Source organism: Ambystoma mexicanum, chromosome 7q (assembly GCF_040938575.1).
Source record: "Ambystoma mexicanum isolate Mex_15411 chromosome 7q, UKY_AmexF1_1, whole genome shotgun sequence".
Taxonomy (NCBI): domain Eukaryota; kingdom Metazoa; phylum Chordata; class Amphibia; order Caudata; family Ambystomatidae; genus Ambystoma; species Ambystoma mexicanum.
In genome coordinates, this window is record NC_090941.1 from 1,029,886,265 (window position 1) to 1,029,896,620 (window position 10,356).

Below are 10,356 nucleotides of genomic sequence, written 5' to 3' on the forward strand. Positions count from 1 at the left end.
TATTCCTGCGACTCCCCTACTCCTACCCCTGGGCACCCAATATCCTCGCTAATCTAGGGTTTCATCCCGAGGCCACCCCACCCCCGCTAACCTCCATCCTGTCGTTTAATGGGGGCCCCTGTGCTTGTTTCCTTGTTTCCTGCCCTGACACCAAGACTGTACAATGCCCCTCGACCATATTAACTACCCCACCACCCAGGCCTTCTAATCCCACTCAATGCCCCAACCTTAGCCCATACCCCCATAGTGTGTGCCCAACCAATCTCTGTACCTTCTGGTCCTAGCCACAGGTGTTGCTAGGTCTGGAAAAAATCTGGGGCTACGCTAGTGTCGGGACTGGAGTCTAGCTAGCCTTTTGGTTTTATCCCCTGAGCTTCTATCCGGGGATACAACCAAAAGACCCAGGGCAATAGCCCCCTCAGGGCCCCGCTAGCAACGTCTCTGGTCCTAGCGCACCCTGCTCGGCTTCCTGGCTCAGCGGGCGAACACTGGATAATGAACACAGACTACGCATTCATTAATCTCATGTTCGCTGTGCGAGCAAGTGGGTGTCTCGTGGGTTCGGCCTCCCATATTCGGCAAACATGGATTAAAAAGGTCAGTTTTGGCGAATATGGGTAGATCCAAAACACAAAGCACCACCATGCCAAATACACCTTGTAAATGCAGTACGGCAACGCTGTTTGGGCTTTTTCCCCTGAAATGAGAACAATGCAGGTTATATCTTTTGAACCACATTGCACATAAAGATGTCTTTCTACACATTGATTGTTTGAATTTTTTGGCCGGTCTAAAAAGTAATTACTTTCAACCCTTACACATCTGTGTGATCACCAAGGTGGCCTCTGGGAACAGGCATGTATATAGTTCTACCCAAAGAGCCAGCCCATGATAGCATAGGAAGAGGAGATGCAAGCTGGCATTTAGCTATGCTCAGCCTATGACTGCACATGTTTTAAAGCTGGGCTTAAGCAAGCTAAGTGACTCTTTTATGTCACTGCACAGAAAAGGCGGTAAACCAAGAGTGATGCAGGTAACATTTGGAATAGAATTCGAAAGGTCATGGGACTTAAAAAGGAAAATAATCATAGTGCAAGAGAAAAGACAGAGCTGATGATGGTTCTCCAACATATGCCTTTATTTGATCTGTTGACTAATGGGAAAGAGAATTCTATTGATTCAACGATACTAAAATAAAACAGAATTCATATTTTGCCCATTTAAGCGCTCTGCAGGGTATGGATTCCCTTCAAAGTAATATCTACACCTGGTGCCCGATTCATGGAAATGTGGGCAGAAATCCTGCAAGGGCCGTGCGCTGAGAAAGACACTGCGCGAGCATCCGTGCAGAATTTAAAATACGTGCCCGCGTATACATGGAAATTACAGCGCAAATTAACCTTAATTGCAAGTCGCGGCTGGAACGCCCCCGACATGCCTACACGCAAAGCATAAACAGCCAGAACAGCTACCTTCGCGCGTTCCCCCGGGCACGAATACATGCACTCTTCAAACAGTGTGTGGGGCCCCTCACAAGCAGGCCTGCATCTCGGGGACCCTGCGCGGTGTCCCCTGTAACTATATCTGGCACCCCGACAGCACGCATATAAAAAAAGTAACTCAGTAATTACTCAGGTAATTGGCTTGCGAACCCCCAGAAATAGTTCCTGCACCACACTAATCTGTGTACGCGCATCCCTAAGCTAGATCAGAACCCCAGTTGTGTACCCGCACCCCTATATCCGGCATGCAACCCCACCTCCGCGCTGTGATTCCAACGCGCAAGTGTACTTACGCCTGCCTTCAGGTGGCGGATAGTATGAAGGACTTGCGTGGCCATTTCCTGCGCGAGGGGTTGCACGATCGAATCCGTGAATACATCTTGCGCCACGCAATTGTGGGCGTGTGAGGGACTGCCTGCAGGCCGTCCCTCTGAACGCTCATTCTTGAGCTAATACTTCCCCATTTTTGGTGTTCCGCCCCCTTCCTAGCCCTCTGTGCAAGCCACACCCATGCTCTGCTTGGAGTCTCGCGCAAGGCCAGGAAAAGTATCGCACATTCGATTCCGCGAATTGACGAACGCGGATTTGCACGCAGTTTGGCGCGCAAGTACCCTATTTTCCCCGCAAATTATTCCTTGAATCGGGCCCCTGGTTGTTTACTGCTGTGACTTCAGAACAATAAACAAGCAAAGTAATATTTCCCTTCAGAGAATTCACAAAAACATATTTTGACATATGCTGGAGATACTTTTAGGCACTTGAGTACAGGCACTGCAATCTGCGGACATCCAGGTGTTTTGGCCTCTAACTCTCATGGTCACTCACCATTGAAGGACAAAACATCTGGGGAGGGTTACACCACTCTCTTTGCGAGATATCCATTTCAGTAAAGTTGTCTAATAGAAAGAGGCACCTGAAAATGACTCAGCAAGGGTCCAGCATGTCTCAAGAAAAAAACCTGTATTTAACCAACTCCTGCAGCTCTGAACTCTCCAGCAGGAACAACCTAAAGTTGTATGTGGGCAGCTATCCTTCACACCTTCAGCTTTTGAGCGACATCGTAGGCCCTCATTATGAGTTTAACAGCACCAGGCAACATGGGGTAATTGATCGCCATCCCTTAGACTGCATTTGTATTGCTTATTCCTGTATCTTTTAAGAGGCATAAGCCATACATTTGGAGACAGTCCAAATCCACATTCACAGATCCTCCCCTTTTCCGGCCGGAGGAGATAGCACTCCACCAGCTTGACACTGTTTTGTCGCCAGCGAAAAGCTGGCGCAAGATCCGCCGGTCCCCATTAGACCAGCGGATTATCCACCAGCGTTTCCGTCGGTGTAATGCGATGGAGTGCTATCTTTGAATAGCCTTCGAACCTCCTGCGGAAAACTGGCGGATCTGTGCTCCCGCCATCCGCCACCTCTAAACTGCAGCGTTTGTCTAGGATTTTACGTGTAATCCTTTGGTGGAAACCGTCCTTGCTGTTGTGTATAGTTTCACGGCACTGGTGAGCGGTGTAGCGGCAACATCTCACCATGCAGTCACTTCGGTGAGCTGTAATGCACACATGTATCTCCTTACCTCACTAAAACCTGAACTCTTAAGGTGGGGCCGCGGTGGGGGGCAGTGGGGAGGGGGGTATTTTCTTTGAGCGTTCGCCTATAAGGCAGGCTCTATTCAGCATTTCCTGTAAAAGTGGCTACTAATATTTAGTCCATTTTCAGCATGTAGTTGAATTGGGAAAGTGAGCTGTGCATTTCCAATAATTTCGCATAATTGGAGCACAAGACCTATTGCTATGTGCATAAGCACAGTGTAGTTCATATTATTTCGCATCTGATGCAATTAAGTATGTTCTGAACTGAAAATACCAACACCATGGCAGAAGCACTTGTGCGCTCTCCTTCTCCCCCCCACTGACAAAGCAACCCCTTTCTTATTTTCAGACATACTATACATAATGGCCCTTTTTAATTTCACATTGTATCCACATTATAACTGTTAACCTAGCTTTCACCCCCTGTGATGCGTTTTCTTGATTTTAATAGTGTGACAAATGTGTTGAACTCTTCACCCATATCACCTCATTTATATGTTAGACTTTGATTTGTAAGAGATGCTTTTCATACAATATGTTTCAGAAAGATATGTCAGGATACTGTTACCTTGTCATTCCCGCTGATATATTGCCATTCATACAGATCCTCGTATGAAACTGTGACTTGCCTACTGAGCATAGCTGAGGGTCCACGCGATGGGTGTACGTGTGTAGTAATGTGTCGCGGATGTGGCCGCCAAGTGTGCATGTTGTTTTTGTGTTGTCATTGTACTTGTCATTTGGCGTTACGCTTGTGGTAGTGCAAGGGGGATTCTCCTCTGTGAAAGGTACAGTGAGCTAAAACGGGGTTGTAGACCCTCCCAAGTAGGAACCTACCCAGAGAACAGGTTATTTGGCTGTGTTCGTTCTCGGTAGAGGGGCTCCCAGATCTTTTTGCATATAGGTTTGGAGACTTGGGCTTTCACCCTATGTTACCCAGGGTAATCCAGACGTGGATCCCTTGCTCACTGTGCTTAGAGAGGCACAGCATCACCTCACTGATGAGGCCCGACTAGCCCGAAACACGTGTCTGGGTTTGCTGTTGGTACTCTTGTTCAGATGAGAATAGCCTAGCATTTTGGTGCTGGACTGCTCAAGTGGGTGGGACCAGACTGATATGCAAATGAATATTTCCTCTATGAAAGGTACCGTGAGGTAAAACGCGGTTGTAGACCCTCCCGAGTAGGAACCTACTGAGAGAACAGGTTATTTGGCCGTGTTTGTTCTCGTTAGAGGTGCTCCCAGACCTTATTGCATATAGGTTATAAGTAAGTCCTTTATTCAGTTACACTTAGGTTACAGAGTGGGACCCCCTGGATCCCACCACCCAGGCTACATATCTCCAACTGCCTGAGTAAGGAAGGCCAGTGTCCCATTTATACATCAGCATTCACTCTTTGCCAACACTCTCTCTGACATCATTCATTCCAACCCATCTTGCATTCACCCATCCAGCACAGCAAGATACAACATCAGGCCAACAGGACTCCTCCAGGCAGGAGAATGGATAGGTGGAGATTGGTGATGTCATGGAGGACGAGACAGTATTTCTCTCTATGAATAGCTTTGTGTTACCACCATCACGTTTGTACCCAATATAAAACACTTGTACTGCAATAACCCAATGCAATAACCCAATGGTACAGACAAGAGGACATGTGTTGAATGTATCTTTGACATATCTGACAATTGTGCATGTAATTTGCATGTGACTGCATGTTATTCAGTGTGCATGCATATCGTGCCCTGAAACACTTGTGTATGGGTGCCTTATAAATGCCTTATCATATCATATCATATCATGTGTTCTGCATGTAAAGTATAACAGATCCCTCATCTGTATACAGTTGCCCCAGTGGTTCACAGACTATTTATAATACCCATCCCCCTTTGTGCCGCAACCTATAGAAAACAGCTGCGTTGGGGGTGCTGTTGCACGATCGGCAAGATGGACACCTACGCGTGAGCTCCGTGGGCGCCAGGAGTACTCCGGCACAATCCTTGCAACAATTAAGACGGGCTTGCCGCTAAAACCGCTAGAAAGGCATGAAGGGGTCTGACACATAATGACTGAGACACAGAGAGATAGCCCCAGCAGCGCCGGGGATATATGGTGGAATTCAGTGGGCCTGACCGGGACGCGCGCACTGCTACAAACCTATAACCCGTGCATCCGTCCATTTTGGACCCATTACATAGCAATAACTCATTCCTCTTTTCCCCCCCCAGAAAAGGTGTAACATGAGTCTTGCTTTGTTTGGCATAAAAAGGCCGCAGATTTATTTTCACAATATCATAACCACCACTGCACACATTAGTGGAAATAGTTCTGAAGATGCGGCGACTGCTCCGTGTACAAAACCATGCTTCCCCCTTTCCTTCCAACAGTCCATCATAGGCCCAACTCTCCCAACCCTTTGCGCCTGAGCCTCGCCTGCCCATGCAGGTGTTCGGGGGCGGGGAGAGTGCCGTTTCCTTGGGGGAAGCTGAGCCCTTGTTGTTCCCCCCAGACGCCCCTGCCGTGTTAGGCTCCCAAGGGGCGCTGGTCTGAGAAGAGCGAAGACCCTTCCAGCTTTCTCCTGGCTCATCCGGAGTCTGTCTCTTGTGTTTGGTTGCCCAAACACCGCCACACCGCCTGTTGTCCTGCGACGTCGACGATCAGGCCTCCTTGCATGTTCTGTTTGTAGGGTGGGTGGGTGGAAAACGAAGTCCTGTGTTGGCAGGCGGGCGTCCCACTGCCAAGGCTGGATGCTGCCTGCAGTGGGAAGCCCACTCACTATAAAGGGGGTAGCCCCTCCCCTTTCTATTGTTGCCCCCTTCGCGGGCTTTTTTCCTTTTTTGGCGCGCTGCGCCGTTTCGCGGGTTTTGCCCCCGTTTTGCCGCGCTTCGGCGGGCGCCTCCCCTCCATCCTGTGGAGGAGGGAGGGGGAGTCTTTAGGAGGAGGACACCGCCCGGGTTATCGGGGTGCCTCCTCCATTTCGGGATTTCTCGTCGTCACCTTCATAACCCGTGCATCCGTCCATTTTGGACCCATTACATAGCAATAACTCATTCCTCTTTCCCCCCCCCAGAAAAGGTGTAACATGAGTCTTGCTTTGTTTGGCATAAAAAGGCCGCAGATTTATTTTCACAATATCATAACCACCACTGCACACATTAGTGGAAATAGTTCTGAAGATGCGGCGACTGCTCCGTGTACAAAACCATGCTTCCCCCTTTCCTTCCAACAGTCCATCATAGGCCCAACTCTCCCAACCCTTTGCGCCTGAGCCTCGCCTGCCCATGCAGGTGTTCGGGGGCGGGGAGAGTGCCGTTTCCTTGGGGGAAGCTGAGCCCTTGTTGTTCCCCCCAGACGCCCCTGCCGTGTTAGGCTCCCAAGGGGCGCTGGTCTGAGAAGAGCGAAGACCCTTCCAGCTTTCTCCTGGCTCATCCGGAGTCTGTCTCTTGTGTTTGGTTGCCCAAACACCGCCACGCCACAGGTGGGTTACCGCCCACCGTGGCTCCCCCCTGCTTCCTTCCCTCCATTTCTAAGATTTTTGTGCAGAGGTTCCAGTAGAATAGCTCTAACCCCAGTGTTGACAAATGTACCCCTTCCTTAAGAAACTACTCTGGGGATTTAAATTAATCAGGCCCTACCTGATCTGGCCAGGACCCCTGCCGAATTTTGCCATTGCCCAGTTTAGCTTTGGTCTGGACCTCTCCACGGCTGCGTGATTATCTGCGCCCACCCCCTTCTGCCTTTGGAATTCTCTGACCAAATGATTTCTGTTCCCCAACTGACCTGCCAGCTCCTGTAGAGAGCACCTCATTTCCCGCTTCAGAGCCCCCCTTCCCAGGCTTGTCAGGTCGTTACCTCCCCAGTGTATGACCCGCATGAGTGTCCTACTACCCAGACCTATCTCCATTCCTCCGGGCTGCTGCTGGTGGGGAGAAGGCATGTCAATTTTATATTTTACCAGCCTGATATACCTCTTAAAACACCCAGACCTCCATCTACCATTCTGCTTGATTGCTCCTTCCCCCATACCCACGGCTGTGGCTGTGGCTGCCGTGACTGCCCCAATCCGATCTGAGTGAGACCCGAATAACCCTTTCTTCGGCGCCAGTTCCATAACCGGTCTAAGTTGGACGCGGCTTAGCGCTGCCCCCCTGTGATGAATGAGCAGCGGAGCCTCCCCTCCCGAGGGAGGTCTCAGCCCGAGGAAGACCGCCACCGCCCTAACCGGGCCTACTGCATTCCCAGGATGGGTTGGAGGGTCCCCGTGCACCCCTTGTCTTCTTGGTCAGTTGTTGATCTCTTTACCCGTAGCGCCAGCTGTTCCCCTGAACAATGCACATCTTAAAACTGCAAACAGTTTTTTCCTCTCCCAGGGTGTGCCTCCTCTGGGACCCTCCTGCCTCAGTCACCTTTCCGTCCTGTTCCGCCTTAACCAGGGCGGGCCTGCTCCGGGACACTTCTGTCCCTGCCCCTTTCCATCTTGCCCCGCCTTAACCAGGGCGGGCATGTTCCGGGACACTTCTGCCCCTGCCCCTTTCCATCTTGCCCCGCCTTAACCAGGGCGGGCCTGCTCCGGGACCCTTCTGCCCCTGCCCCTTTCCATCTTGCCCCGCCTTAACCTGGGCGGGCATGCTCCGGGACACCTCTGCCCCTGCCCCTTTCCATCCTGCCCCGCCTTAACCAGGGCGGGCATGCTCCGGGACACTTCTGCCCCTGGCCCATTCCATCTTGCTCCGCCTTAACCAGGGCGAGCCTGTTCTGGGACCTTCCGTCCATGCCACCTCTCCAGCTTGTTCCTCATACTGCACCCGCCATAGGTTCCTCACCCCTTTTATTCGGCAAAAGCTCCCCAACCCCTTATCTTTGCTCCGCCTGCCCTTTCAGGAGTTACCCTGTTGGGAGAGTGCCGCTCCTGGCAGGTGCGGTTGAGCTGTATTCTTTTCTTGCTTTCCAAAACCAACTTGCCTTTATTGCTCCCTTCCCGGCTTGTTATGGCCCTCCCTCACCCTTTATCTAGCAAATGCTCCCCAACCCCTTATCCTTGCTCTGCCTGCGTTACCCCGTTTGTAGGGCGCCGTTTCCGGCGGGAGGGTTTGCGCCGTATTCTTATGATTGATGCTCCAAAACCCCTTCGTCATCGCTGATCATCGTCTCCCCCCTATCTATTTCTTTATCTTCCCCAGGAAGGCTCCCTCCTGCCACATTCCCTGTCATGTGAGCCCAACTCCTCCCAACCTCGGCTGGGCCCTTCCCTGCTTCTATTCATTTGGCAGGCTAAACTGCAGCGTTGGGCTTGCCGACCTGATGAACCACACTCCAACTTTGCCCTTGTAGCTTGGTCACCCTTGCCACCAGTCCCACAGACCTATCTCCTGACACCGCCCACTGGACCTAGCCATGACATTAAAGCGGGTCTCCGGTGTCGAACCGCAGTGGTTAGGTTTGCAGGCCAGACACTTCGCCACTGCCCCATATGACATGGTGAAAATTTACAAATAAGTGAGGTGAAATGTCCCAGTTCGCTATTGTGAGTTTCGGGGGAAACATTTGTATTGGTTCTTGGAAGTTAAATTTGCCCACTTTTATGTCTCCACCACGGGTAATTGCCATTCGTCCCGTTTAATTTGGGTTGTTTATGCAAAGCCCATTACTAAATGTGCATATTCCCCTTTGGTATGCTACTTACTATCGCAGTCACATCCCCTTGTCTTGATGCCATGACCCCATACTTCCCCTAAAATCCGGAGCCCCCAGAGGCCGTGCTTGCATGTTCCCCGGCCCACATATTTGACATGGACCACGCCCCTCCGCTGCTTTACTAGCCTTGTAGTGGCGCTTTTAACCTGAAACCCTTAAGGAATCCCTAATGCAGAGCCTGCCCCTGCGTTAACATAACCCGGGCCATGTCATGAATACATTGTGCTTCCCTCATTACCCGGAACACTACAGCAGATGGAAGCCCTGTAGAACGTGAATCCAAAATTTTTGCGCTGCATGTGAGAAATTGGCACCACTAAAACACACATGCGCTTTCACTCGTACTCTTATACCAATCCAATCACTAACCAAGCAAACGAAAATGATGGATCCTTTCGTTTTACCACTGAGTTCCACCCCTGCTCAGCAGCCCGCCAGCCTTCTCTGCTCCAGTACCAGCCCCATACATCGAAATGCTGCTGCCTCTCAACCCAATACTTCCCCAGTGTGTAGAGAAACTCTTTATATTCCTTTCATCAACCTCCTTTTCCTATCCGACAGTAACTCCAGCCAACCCATCTCTCTCCGCCGTACCCGCTTCCGAGACGGGCGCCTTGTCCTTCTGCCATCTTATACCCTCTTACCCAGGAACCCTGCTTGTCATCATTGGTGCCCTGCCGTGCAGCCCTGGCACAACAAGGGGACACCCAACATGATTACCGTACCCCGTCCCCTACGTATGCCTGTGCAGTAGGTGCATTATCCTTTGATCAGTGCTCACCTCTGTAATCCTATTCCTCGGTAACTATTGCTTCCCCTGGGCCTCAAGCAGTGTCTCCATTACTCCTTCAGAGAAAACACAGGCCATTCCTAAAGCTGTGCAGGTGCGTAAGCTACCCTGCCCCGATAAAATACTCCTGTGCCCATAACAGCCGCGCTTCCGTCTCCTTGGGCGCCCCAAAGCACGACCCATAGACCACTTAAAACTGTGTTTCAAGACCGACCTTAGGCGAGGTGGCGAAGTCTCCTAATGAACCGTGGTACCATGCAGCATTAAACCGTTAGGCTTACATACATCTTTCATTATTCAAAACCTGCCTGCAACCGGCCCCCCACGCCAAAGCCTTCTTCTTAAAAGGTGTGTGCTCAAAGTTAAACTTCCACGGTACTATTTGTAAAACAACTGCTTACTACTAAAGTACCCATTACGTCCCGCTACCACACCTCAGCCTCGCAGCTAACGTACCCAGACATCCGCGACAAAAGAAGGAAAAACTAACGTACCCAGACATCCGCGACAAAAGAAAGAAAAATGCAGCATTCTCTAGCAGTTCCCCGTGCCCGTACTGGGAAACCCCATTAAATAATTTGTAGTACCGACCGGCAAGTGCCCTAATAATAATTTGGCATTCGAATAGCGCTACGAACCCCCCGTATCTGCGCGCTGCATATTATTACCCACAGTATGTGGTGCTCATTTAATCGAGCTCAGAAGGATGAAAAGCTGAGTTTGGCCCTGCCGGGATTCGAACCTGCGCCAGCAGGCTCTGCACGGATGCTA